The following is a 13,721-nucleotide window of genomic DNA, read 5'->3' on the forward strand; positions in this document are numbered from 1 at the left end:
ACTTTTTAAATTGTAAAAAATGCAGATTTCCGCATTATGGTGCAAGTAATCTCGTTTAATTAAGAAAAATAAATATTTTTTTTTATATTTATGTGCATGAATTACATTTTTTTTTTAATTTTTCAAACCTTATAGCAACCAAAAATCCGAAAATTAACAAGTCGAAAATCACGAAAACCTTATTCTTCTATATTTCTGAAAGTGTAGTCACTGAATGTTTTCACCCACGATTTCTTTGAACCTTCATCGATTTTCATGAAAATTGTTGATTAGTTAGACGATACTTCAAAAAACAAAAGTGATATGGCACCAAGTTGCGCTTTCTGCATTTTAGGGGTGAAATCCACCTTTTTTTTATGATAAAAATGCAGATTTCAGCATTCTGGCTCAAACAATCTCGTTTAATTAAGTAAAATAAATATTTTTTTACATTTATGTGGATGATTTATAATTTTTATTAATTTTTTAAACCTTATAGCAACCAAAAATCAGAAAATTAGCAAATCGACAATCACGAAAAAAATTAATCTTTTATATTTCCAAAAAGGCAGTCACTGAAGCTTTTCACCCCTGATTTCGTTGAACCTCCATCAATTTTCATGAAAATTGGTAAGTAGTTAGAGGATACCTCAAGAAACAAAACTGATGTGGTACCAACTTGCGCTTTTATCCTGGGGGTGGATGTTACCACTTCTCATGGGTGAACACTATTTTATTAAAAATAACCCCATAATTAGATAGAGGAGTAAATTTTTGTGTACGTTCCAATTAAACTTTATTGTAGCAATGTTAGTTAAACACAGTGTTTTTAAAACTTTTTTGTCTCTTAGTACTTTTTCGATAAGACAGTGTTTATTGAGATATTTTGAATATTTTTCGAATCCACCACATATTTGTATATGGTTAAGTTCGATTATAGAGACCTGTTAATAATCTGAAAATTTATTTATAACTTACATTAATAGGTATATTTTAAAAAAGAAGCCACATCTCGATAAAAATCAAATCTCGATCAAAAAAAGATTAAGAGGCAAAAAAGTTTTAAAAACACTGTGTTAAAAATAATAGTTTAATTGGAACGTACACAAACATTTGGGGGGTTTAAAGGAACCAAACCCCAATACAATTTTTACGTAAATATATTAAAAAGAAGCCGCGTCTCGATAAAAACTGGCATATCGAAAAAATACTAGGAGACAAAAAAGTTTTAAAAATATTGTGTTTAACTAATGGTGCCACAATAATAGTTTAATTGGAACGTACACAAAAGTTTGGGAGGGTTTAAGGGAACAAAACCCCATAAAATTTTTATGGCGTGGGCAAATTTCACTATAATTTTGTTTTAAGATGCTCCTGCCATAAGAATAATACATGTCCATTTTCAATAAAAAATCTCTAATAGTTTCCGATATATTGAAAAAAATCAATTTTCATTTTGTAACTTCAAAGGGCTGTAACTCTTTTTATGAGCACATTTGTATTAAGGTTAGTTAAGTTCAATCGAACTATTTTTGATCCCAGAATGTGTGGTATAATTTATGACCAATCTTTTCGGGACACCGTGTATAAACAACAAACAATCAAATTACCCCTTCTACGCATGTGCTGATGCATACGCAGGTGCCGCCCGCGGACGCGTCTGCCGATGCGTATGTGGATGATTTGATTGAAAGTGCGGAGGTTTGGCATTTTGCATGACATTTTTTGGATTGTTTTATATGGTAATAGAGTTTTTCCAATGCTTAGATCATGCTTACTATGTTATTTCTCTGACCAGTTCCAATATTGTACATAAATGTCATAGGTTTGTGTTGGCAGTGCCAACCTTGGAATTGACGTCTCCCATCACCACTTTCATATCGGATTTTTAAATTTGTTCTAATAACCCAGTCGGGATAGCATTTGACCTTGCATTAGGAGCTGCCCCAAATTTTATTTTTCTAATCTTTAGGGAGGTTCAATATTAGTAAAATTTAAAATCTCGACTAAATTCCACCGTTGCGTTAGCCGCCATCTTGATTTTAAATGAGAACTGTTTTTGCTCAATATCTCCGCCATTTTCAATTTTTTGACAAAAAGTGTAAAAACTGAAATTGTTGAAAAGGCGATTTTCTATAATTTCATTTATTATAATTTTTTTCGTGCGGTCGATATTTTCCGAGTTATGAGGGGAAAATAGTGACAGTTGTAGCATAATTATTGAATTATTGAATTATCTCGTTTATTATTAGTTTTACAACAAATATTTACCTATACAAAAATGAAGAGAATTAAATTTTGTACAATTTTGATGTCGTTCATTTTTTTGACAAAATCAATATTTAAGGTAGTACGTATGTGGTAAAGGTGCGAGCGTAAGACCTGATTGATTTTGTAGCAATTGTTTTTGTTCAATATCTCCGCCATTTTCAACTTTTCGACAAAAAGTGTTAGAACTGAAATTGTTGCAATTACGATTTACTATAATTTTTCGAGAGAACCAGTGGCGGGTCTACAAGGGGGAACTGGGAAAATTCCCCCCAACAGGGTCCAAAATTTAAAAAAAAATTGTTGGAACATCACGATATATTAGCTGACATAATAAAATATATAATAAAACCCGCTAGTTAATAAAATTAAGTGAACTTAATGTATATAATGTCTTTTTATGTCTTTTATATACTTAGTTTGGTTGATGTTTCATTGGAAGTTTCAAAAATTGTATAAAATATAATTCTCTTTACTTTTGTTTATGTACAATTATGTCGTAAAATTAATAATAAATGAGACAATTCAATAATTATGCTTCCCCTCCGCTTCCATTATTTTCCCCCTTAACTCAAAGAATATTAATCCTATAAAAAAATTGTGCCAAAGGAATTGTAGGAAATTGCATTTCCAACAATTTTCTTTCCGACCATTTATGTCGAAAAGTTGAAAATTGCTGAGATATTAAGCAACAACAGTTCTCATTTAAAATCAATATGGCGGCTAATGCGACCGCGGAATTCAGTCGAGATTTTAAATTTACACTACTATTGATCTCTCCTAAAGGATATAATTATAAAATTTGGGGCAGCTCGGATACAAAATTCAATTCAATAATTATGCTCCCCCCACCACTTTTTATTATTTTCCCATGTAACACGGAAAATATCAACCGCATGAAAAAAAATGTTAAAAAGAAATTGTAGGAAATTATATTTTGAACAATTTTAGTTGAAAATGGCGTAGATATTGAACAAAAACAATTGCTATAAAATCAATCCGGTCTTACGCTCGCGCCACTACCGCATACGTACTACCTTAAATATTAATTTTAGCAAACAAATGAAAGAGATCAAAATTGTGTAGAATTTAATTCTCTTCATTTTTGTACAGGTACATATTTGTTGTAAAACTAATAATAAACGAGATAATTCAATAATTCAATAATTATGCTCCAACTATCACAATTTTCCCCTCATAACTCGGAAAATATCGACCGCACGAAAAAAATTATAATAAATGAAATTATAGAAAATCGTATTTTCAACAATTTCAGTTTCTACACTTTTTGTCAAAAAATTGAAAATGGCGGAGGTATTGAGCAAAAACGGTTCTCGTTTAAAATCAAGATGGAGGCTAACGCAACGGTGGCTATACTAATATTGACCCTCCCTAAAGATTAGAAAAATAAAATTTGGGGCAGCTCCTAATGCAAGGTTAGGCCTGTTATTCGTCTAACCCGACTGGACTATAATGTTGCTTCAAGGCATTTGTAGAAAGCCTCTTTATTTTGTCCAGCTGCTTGTTCTGTTGGTACATAGCATTGAACTAGTGTCACCTGTCTCTAAGGCGTTTAGGAGACTTTTAAAAGGAGTTGTCCCGTGTACCCGATTTGTATTTAAAAAAATCGTCGATAACGTCATTAGCCAATACTGATGACGTACCTAATGCCCAACAAATTTATAGCAATTGATGGCTATTAAAACATTAAAATTGACGTGTTTTAAGATTTTGTTTTAAAATCGTCTGTTTCTGAAGTAATGAATCTGTTCTAGACATTTGCATCATAGTTTACTAAGTTCATAATTTTTGTTAATCCTGTAGAAACAAATATTCGAATAATACATCGTTAAAGACGGTTAGGAGACCATTCGAACGTGATATCACTTGCCATAAGGTCTCATTTAAAATATCGGTCACAGCGGCCCTATGACGTCATCTAAGACTATTATGTCATCTGTTATGACGGGTTGAGAAGCCAGCGTCAATTTATTTCCTCCCTCCTTTTACTTTATATGTATAACCATTCAAAAGATACGAAAGGGGAGGGTATTTTTGACTATCCCTGTATATTTGTTTAGTTATAGATACTTAAGTATTTTTTTTATTTAAACAAGTTTTATTGTACGTTAAAAACTTAGAAGTACTACCAATTATTTCTAAATGGAAAATTATGTTATATTGCTACTTAGTACAAGTAATATGAAGCTTAAAAGAGGACAAAACCTCGCAATTTTTACAAAATGGATCGATTTGCTTGAAAATTTGAGAATAAGTAGTGGATAGTCCAAGGATCAAAATCTATATGATTCCAAAAGGCGCTTTTACCATGGGGGTGGTTGCTACCCCATCTCGGGGGTGGAAATTTTTATTATATTTTGACCGCAAAATTGGTAAAAACATTCATTATAAGCAAAAAAGGTTAAATACATTTTTTTGGTAAAATTAATAGTTTTCGATTTATTCGCTATCGAAAGTGTTGTATTATATCGAAAAAATCAATGTTTTTAATCAGTTTTCTGCTAATAACTCAAAAACTTGTTGATTTATCAAAACAACTTTACTTAACAAAAATGTACCTTTTGAAAAAATAAACAAAACCGTATTTTTTATTTTCTTTAAGACCAATAGTAATCGAGCTATACTTTGTTATATGTTGGCTCTTCTTCGTCAAATGCTAAATATTGTAGTTTCAAAGTTAAAGGACGGGAAAACTATGCATTTTCGAGGATAACTTGTTGAAACTAATTTAAAGTAATTAAAAATATGTATCTCCAGAAATAAAAAAAATCTCTAGCTAAAAAAATTAAGTGACTTATAATGAAAATAATGTCAGTCCCTTTTTTTTTCAGCAAAAAAGTGATCGTAAACAACCCCCTAATCACCACTCTAATTAAAATTTGTCATTGACCTGATTTTATTTTTTTGATTTATGTATTGTTAATATAATAAAATGTTAATTAATATAATGTTAATATAATGTTGTTAATATATAAAAATATAATAAAAATGTCCTTTTCTTCAGAATAGAAAGATTAGCATCAGAAATACGAAAAAGTATTTAAATATTCAATTGTAGCTTATTTAATTCTCAAGAACTTGTTTTGCAAAAAATTTTTTTACGGCAAAAATTGAGTGAGCTATTGAAAATTAAAACTTGTAATACCATACAAAAACCACCTTTACCAACCCTTTCAATGCCACTTATTTTTGTGACAGAATTTTAAAAGGATTTAATATTAACAGCCTTATAGATATTGTAAAAACCTACAAAATTATTTTTTAACGAATTTTCTAAAATAAAAAATAAAAAGTTACGGTTAAAAAATCAATATATTTTTTTGAAAAAAAAAGAGAACTCCAATTGGAAGCATAATAATGTAAGTTAGTGGTGTTTTTAGTCATTGACCTTATTTATTCTTCTTTATTTATGTATTAATAATAGATTCTAGAAGTTTGACTGGCTTATAATGATTAGTTTTAAAAAAACTGAAGTTTAAAGCGAATAATGAATGTTTGCAATTTGGTAAAAAATGTCATTTTCTTCAGAATAGAAAGATTAGCATCAGAGATATGAAAAAATATTTAAATATTAAATTGTAGGTAATTTAATTCTCAAGAACTTGGTTTGGTTAAATTTGTTCTACGGCAAAAATTGAGTGAATCGTTAATGAGTATACCATCGAAAAACATTGATCTTTTAGATATAAAACTAACACTTTCGATAGCAAATAAATAAAAAATTATATTAATTTTATCAAAAAACAGATATCTATCAAATATGTTTATTTGATATATCTATCAAATATATGACCCCCGAGATGGAGTGGCTACCACCCCCATGGTAAAAGCGCCTGTCAGCGTCATATAGATTTTGATCCATGGACTATCCACTACTTATTCTCAAATTTTCAAGCAAATTGATCCATTCTGTAAAAATTGCGAGGAGAAAAGCTTTGGTTCCTGGACTAACTACACTTATTAAAAAAATTAAACACAAAATCAAACTGTTTTTAGCGATAAACCCAGAGACGAAAAGTTTAAACATCGTTATTTTTTTTTCTAGCCCCGAAAAGTTAATATACAAACTAATCTATTGAAATTTTCTTATTAATATTCCATTCAAGTATTCCTTCTCCCTAATTAACTGGCATAAATCACAATACATTTCTTTTTCACATTAAAATGCAAATATTCATCTAAAATTCTTTTAAATGTCGACTGCGTTATTTAATATTCTTTTGAAATCCCGAAAAGAAATGTTATTAAACTTTTCCGCGAATGTAACACTCATATTAGAAAAGTTTCCAACATTCACTTATAATTTAAAATGCGTGGCTAAATATAGCGGCCACTGCAATGCAAAGAAAGGATCTGAGAATTGTATTTCTTCTTCTTAAATATTAAGTCAAAAAAGTGCCTTAGAGATTTGTTAAAAAAAGTGGTACAGTACACGGTACTATAGATTAGCGCGAAGCTTCGTACTATATTTTCTCCATTTTTAAAATTAAATAATATTTTTAAAATTAAATAAAGTAGGCCTCCAGAAAATTTGGTACAGTTATGGCCCTGGTAGGGGAATATCGGGCTTTTCCCCAGGCAAGGATAGCACATCTTTATTCGATGCCAAACAGATAGCGAGCAGTTGTTGATGCAAGAGGTGGACATATCCGCTATTATTTTTTTTTGTTTTGTTGTTAATTTTGTTTTGTTTTGTTAATTTTAGTGCGTCTGTTATTTTTAATACAAACATTTTCAAAGCAGTGTATTTATTCACAGCTCTTTCAAGAAAAGAGATATTCGGATAATTCAAAAAACAAAACCTTAGCGATACCTCCAGGATAATACAAAAGGAGTATAAAACAAAATCAGCCCTCCAATTTTTCCATAGAATTTTTTAAAGTCAGGAGAAAATACAACGCTTTCATTCACCCCCGTATAATGCCATCTAAGCAAAAAATTATTATTACCAGAATAATAGCAAACGACGTCAATACATGTACCTACAAACTGATGCAAGAATCTTGAAAATGGGAGTACAATAAATCAGAGTACAATAAAATTTTGGGTCGCGGAATTGTGTGCCGGCGAGTATATTATTTATTAAATAGAAAATTAAAAACAAAATTGAATAATATTAAAAATAAAATTGAAAAAAATTACATATTATAAAACGGACTCCCCTCGTAACGTAAATGGACTCTTCCAACTGTTTACTCTGACAGCGAACCACGAACCGCTATTTGGTAGCTTTACTTTCGTGTAATACAACGTCAGTAAAAAAGCTTCGTTTCAAAAGGCTTAAAATTCTTCTTCTTTCTCATAATCCTTAGTGTCCTTCAGGGCGTCGGATGTAAGGTTGCGCCTCTTATCCATTTCTTACATGCACTTCTATTGGTGGCCAGGTTCTTCATGTTTCTTATAGTCATGTCTCTGTTTTCACCTATATCATGGATTTGGTCCATCCATGTCTTCCTCGGTGTTCTCTTTATTCTTTTGTTTCCCATTTTGACTTCATGTACCTTCTTTGTTAGTCTCCTTTGCTCCATTCGCTTTAAGTAGCCAAACCAGTTCAATTGTTTGTTTTCGATCTTACTCATTATCGGTTCTTGCTCCAGCTCTCTCCTTATATCTTCATTTCTAAATCTTTTCAATTTTGGAACTGCAGCTATTCTTGTCACGTATTTCTTCTCGGTCGCGTTTAGCATTGATTCATGTTTCTTTTGCGCGATCCAAGTTTCCGCCCCATATGTCATTATTATCGGATTAACTATGCTGTTATAATCGGTTCGCTAAACTCAGACACAACCGTCTAGTTATTTTAGTAGGTAATTTTTTTTGTTTTTTTGCCAATTTTGCCAAAATTTGGAAAATTACTAACTATTTAGTAATTATTAACTATTTAGTATTTTTTTTTAATTTAAACAAATTGGCAAAATTACTTATTAAAATCACTAGCCAGTTGTGTTTGAGTTTAGCAAACCGACTTTATATACTCTTAGTTTAGTTTTGTTATCTATTTCTGATTTCCCAAAAATTGTTTTATTTAACGAGTAATACACGTTAGTAGCCTTCTTCAGTTTATTACTTATTGCCATGTCCGTTTTCCCATCATCTGTTATTATATTTCTTAAACATTCAAAAGTAGATACTTGTTCTATTACGTGTTCCTTTACTATTATGTTGGTATTCCTTTCTTTTTTCGCATCTTCATTTATTATGATAAATTTTGTTTTATTTAGATTCATTTCCATTTTTAAGCTCTGTATCTCTTTTTGCCAAATGTCTATTAGTTTTTGCATTTCTCCTACTGTGTCTTTGATTAAAGCTATATCATCAGCAAGAAATTTTTGATCTTCTGCGAAGAGTTGAGTACGAAAGCAATAAAGTTGTTCTGAAAATCAATAAAGCTAAGACAAAAATAATGGTGGTCGACAGATCGAGATATTATCTGGATAAACTCTGGCTTATCGAAAAAGCAATTAAGAGGCAAAAAAGTTTTAAAAACATTGTGTTTAACTAATGGTGCCACAATAATAATTTAATTGGAACGTACACAAAAGCTTGGGGGGTTTAAGAGAACAAAACCCCCATAAAATTTTTATGGGCTGCACAAATTACATTTCAATTTTTTTAAGATGTTGCTGCCATAAGAATGCCACATGTCCATTTTCAATAAAAAAATCTCTAAGAGTTTTCGATATATGAAAAAAAAATCATTTTCATTTTGTAACTTCAAAAGGCTGTAACTTTTTTTGTGTGCACTATTGTAAAGTATATAGGTAAGTGAGGTTCAGTCAATCTATTTTGATCCCAGAATCTTTGGTATAATTTATTACCAATCTTTTCGGGACACCCTGTATATCCAAAATATATGTTGTATAATAATGATGATATTATGTAGCCCTGTTTACTTTCTTTTTTTTTTGTTTTGAAGGCATTGGAATATATTTCGTGGATTTTAATTTGGCTGAATTTTTATCATAAAGTTTTTTTAGTTGGTTAACTGGGTGGTTAGGTACTCTCATATTCAGTCCCGGCGCTAGGGTATAAGGCGCCCGCCTGCAAAACTAGCATGGGCATCCTTCAGGTTTTTGTAAATTAGTATTTTGTATAACACTATCAGAAAGAAAGCTTATTTTGGCACCCCCCAAACAGGGACGCTCGCCTGCAGTGCATCCCTTGCAGGCCCGTTATCGCCGGCCCTGCCAATATTTTCCATTATACTCCAGAGAGATCACATTTTACTGAATCGAAAGCTTTTGTATAATCTACAAAACAAAGCAGAATTGGTATATTGTGCTCCCTCGCTTTTTCTGTTATCTATCTGGTGTTCAATATCTGTAACGTGTTCCTGCTAACATATAGCAGGATTTTTTTTGTATGAGGAATAAGGGCAATGGTACTATAATTCCTGCATATGGTGAGTAATCCTTTTTTATGAATAGGGATAAAGGTTAAAGGTCCCAGTATGCACCAGGAATCACTGATTAGGGGAAAAATGAATATGACAATTTATTCGATAAAGTTACAATAAAAATATTTTAAAAGCGTTTTTTTTCGAAATCAGAAATTTTCAAAACTGGGAAACGTCTTGCTCAAAATCTACTATACTACACCAATCTCCAAGTAAACCAAAATTTTTTGATACTTTATATATACGACTAATAAATAAACCTCTAAAAAGTTTAAAAAAGAAAACTCATCATTTCAGGACATGGGTAAATTCAACCCCAAAACAGAAGTTTTTTCGAACAATGTAAAAAATGAACTTTTTGAATGTTTTAATTGAATCCCGTTGGAATTAAAAAAAAGATACGAGAAGGCAAAAAATTGTCTCCTAAATTAAAATACATCTTTTGGAAGACGCCATCCGCAGTGGTGAAAAACAACTAAAAGTGTCATAAATTTTTTTTGTATACCTCAAAAGCTTCTTAGAAATGTACAAAAAAATTATAACAATAAATGTAAAAGTTTTTTCTTAAAAATATTTGTCTTTTTTTTTCTAATTTAGAAAGTAAAAGTGTCTTTATGTTTCGCTAAGATGAGTAACTTTATTATGTGTCTACAAAATTCATTTACGTCTTGCGTAAACCAATAATACAATAAGAGCATTCTCAAAACAAAATTACTCCTTACTGGGAAGTCTTAATAAGACCGAGATAACAAATTCACTAACTGTATGAAATAATCAGGCTAATTCAATATATTCAAAGCTTACACAGTGAGTCGAAATCCTATTTAGGCCTAGTAAAGGCCTGCCGAGATGAAATGTGATCCATTTCTCCATGTCTTTCTATGCCGCTGTAATTGCTGGTTTCTTCACTTCAACCATCATACCTAAATAATTGCTCGTGATGAGGTAACGCTATTTGAGGCGTCTAAAAGCGAAGTGGTATAAGTGCAATTTTGGTCAAGTTTGAGATAATTACAGTAATAGATAGTCAATACCCATTTTAATGTTGTGGACAAAGGATACAAGTGAATTTAAAAACCACTAGTGACATCTATGGATATTTCACTTATATCCTGGAAATAGTTTGTTTATCATTTGGCAGCCATTGGATATGAGTACACTTATATCCCTTGGCCTCCAAACAAGTGTTAGTTATATCGTTTGGCAACCAACTCGTTAATACTTGTTAGTAATTTTCTAGTAATTCTATATAGTAATTCTAGTAATTATATATGTCAATATATATAATTATTTAGACGCGTCCAAAAAAAATATTTTTTGAATTAAATTAATTGATAAAAACTGAAAAATGTATGTAATTTATTTATTTCAAAATATATTTTGCTACTGTCAGAAAATATAAAACAATGTTTATTTGAAAAATAGACGTTGCCCTTAGCTTAAATTAAATGTTCAAACTGCCAAGAGAAAAATCGATGGCAGCTTTAACTTAAAAAGCAAAAAAACAATATTTATTTGTCAAGTAAATATTTTTTTCTGTTTTTTGACAGCAGTAAAATGTATTTTGCACTACACAAATTACATAGATTCTTCTTTTTGTGTCAATTAATTTAATTCAAAAAAATTTCCTGGTACCCTGTAAAAATATTTATGTTAATGTCTATATAACTAAGTATATAGAGAATTGAATAAGCTTCCAAATGAGCTAACACACGACCCCTATTCTCATTAAAAAAATCATCGATTACGTCATCACGCTCAGACGAATGACGTCACTAGATATACAGTCGACTCGCGTTAATTCAAACCTGCGATAGTTCGAAACTCTCTATAATTCAAAGTTATCACGAGTTCCATACAAAATATCTTTATATTTCGAACTAAATCAATACTTTTTATGCACTTGGTAATTCGAACGAAAAAAAATCATTGCTATATGACAAAACGACGCGTTAATTCGAACTCATCGGCGTCCAACACTCGACAATTCAAAGTTGCAGAGAGAAAGAGGCGGAAAGATTGTAGTAAGTACAGTTTTTAAACTTGTTTCAACGCGCCTTTGTTTCAGTTAAGGAAGCAAGATCCTCATTCGATACCTTACAAACCTTTTGTCTACAGAACGAAAGTAATGAAAAACCATTTCAGGCACTTTTTCTCTTAAAAAAAATTATTGAGCAGTCTGAGCAGCAGCAATGTGCTTTGAAGCAAAGCAGTATAATAGGGTTCTTTCGAAAGATTTATTAATTCACAATATGAATACATACATGTATGTACACGAATGTACTTCTAAACTTTTGTCATCGTTATAGAATAGCAGTTAATAAATAATAATTGATCAATACTTAATAATTCGAAGTTTTATTTATTTTCTCTCACAAATTTCGAACCATTTGATATTTCAAACAGTCAATAATTCGTAATATTTTAAGAGTCCCTCGAGTTTCGAATTAACGAGAGTCGACTGTACGCCAAAAAATCGTAATTTATAAATAAAAATCGACCTGTTTTGGGATTTATCTCCAATATTGCCCATTCTCGAGGAAATTAATTTATTCCAACCTAAACGTCCTCACTGTATGTACATCGAATGAATTCTTTTGACATACAAACATGATGTAGGTATCTACATCCATACAAACATATATTGCTATTCCAAGAAAAAATTTTAAATACGATTAAAATTTATTCTGTTTCATTTTAGCGTCACCCTTTGAAAGTTCAGGATTTAAAAGCAAAGAGAATCTACTATTATTCCGCTTGACGGACTACAAGGCCTTTCTTGCCAGCACGTCATCAATTAAGAATTAGCCGAATTTAGTTGAAAACGAACAAAAAATAAGGAAAGAGAATTTTAGAATACGCTCAAGGATAATATAAATACATATAAGTAAGAGTTGATTTTCCAACAATAAACTGATAATTACTCTTATGTCCAAAGTCGGTTGATTTCTGATGTTAAGGGGATGATTTGAAGGGGTTGTTAGATATTTGATGAGCTTTTTATCTAAAATAAAAAGATAATAATACAAGTCATATATAACAGGATTTTATGATATAGCAATTACAGAATACTTTTTATTTATTAAATCTTATTTAGAAGTGGAAAAATTGATAATTTGAAAAAGGAATTTGAATTACTAAAGAAGTAAATTATTCAAAAAACAAAGGGGAAAGGAATTAGTCCAGAAAGCCACTGCGCATCCGCTAGGAAAAATATTCCGATTCGGATTTTGTGCACAATCTTACTCAAAAAGAACCCCTTTTAAAAAATTTGCATGTTGCCAGGTCCAAAAGTGGGTCAAAATTTTATTAAAACGTTTTTTTTTTGTTTCTTTCCGAAAATAATTTTTTGGCATTGAACAAAGTTTTTTTTAGGTTTTTTTGGATCATTTCAAACAGAAAAGCTCTTTAGTGACTTTTCTCTAAAGTTGATAATTTTTGACATATAAGCGATTAAAAATTTAAAAATTGCGAAATCAGCCATTTTTAACCCTCAGAAACTATGTGAAAAACTGAAAATTTCGATGTTGGCAAGGTAAAAAGGTATTCTTTTAACATGGATTGATGAAATCCCGAAGAGTTTTTTTCAATACAATATCGAAAACCCCTTTGTTTTTTAATTGCCAATCAAGCGGGCGCTTGATTGGCAACCGTTGCATGTATATTATTATGTAACATTGCGTAAATATATGAGCGGAAAAATATTTCGATTCAATTTTTTTTTCACCATCTTGCTTGAAAATGTCCCCTCTTAACAAATGTGTATGTTGCCAAGATCAAAGAGTCAAAAAATTTTTTAAACGTTTGTTTTTTGTTTTTGCTAAAACTAATTTTTTTGCATCGGACAAATTGTTTTAGTTTTTTTGGATCATTACAAATAGAAAATACCTTAAGTGACTTTTCTGTAAATGTGATAGTTTTCGAGATATGAGCGATTGAACATTTAAAAATTGCAAAATCGGCCATTTTTAACCCTCAAAAACTATGTAAAATACCGAAAATTTCATTGATACCAAGGTACGTAAATATTCTAAGAATATCGATTGATGTTGAAGAG

Source organism: Diabrotica virgifera, chromosome 4 (genome assembly GCF_917563875.1).
Source record: "Diabrotica virgifera virgifera chromosome 4, PGI_DIABVI_V3a".
NCBI classification, from domain to species: Eukaryota; Metazoa; Arthropoda; class Insecta; order Coleoptera; family Chrysomelidae; genus Diabrotica; species Diabrotica virgifera.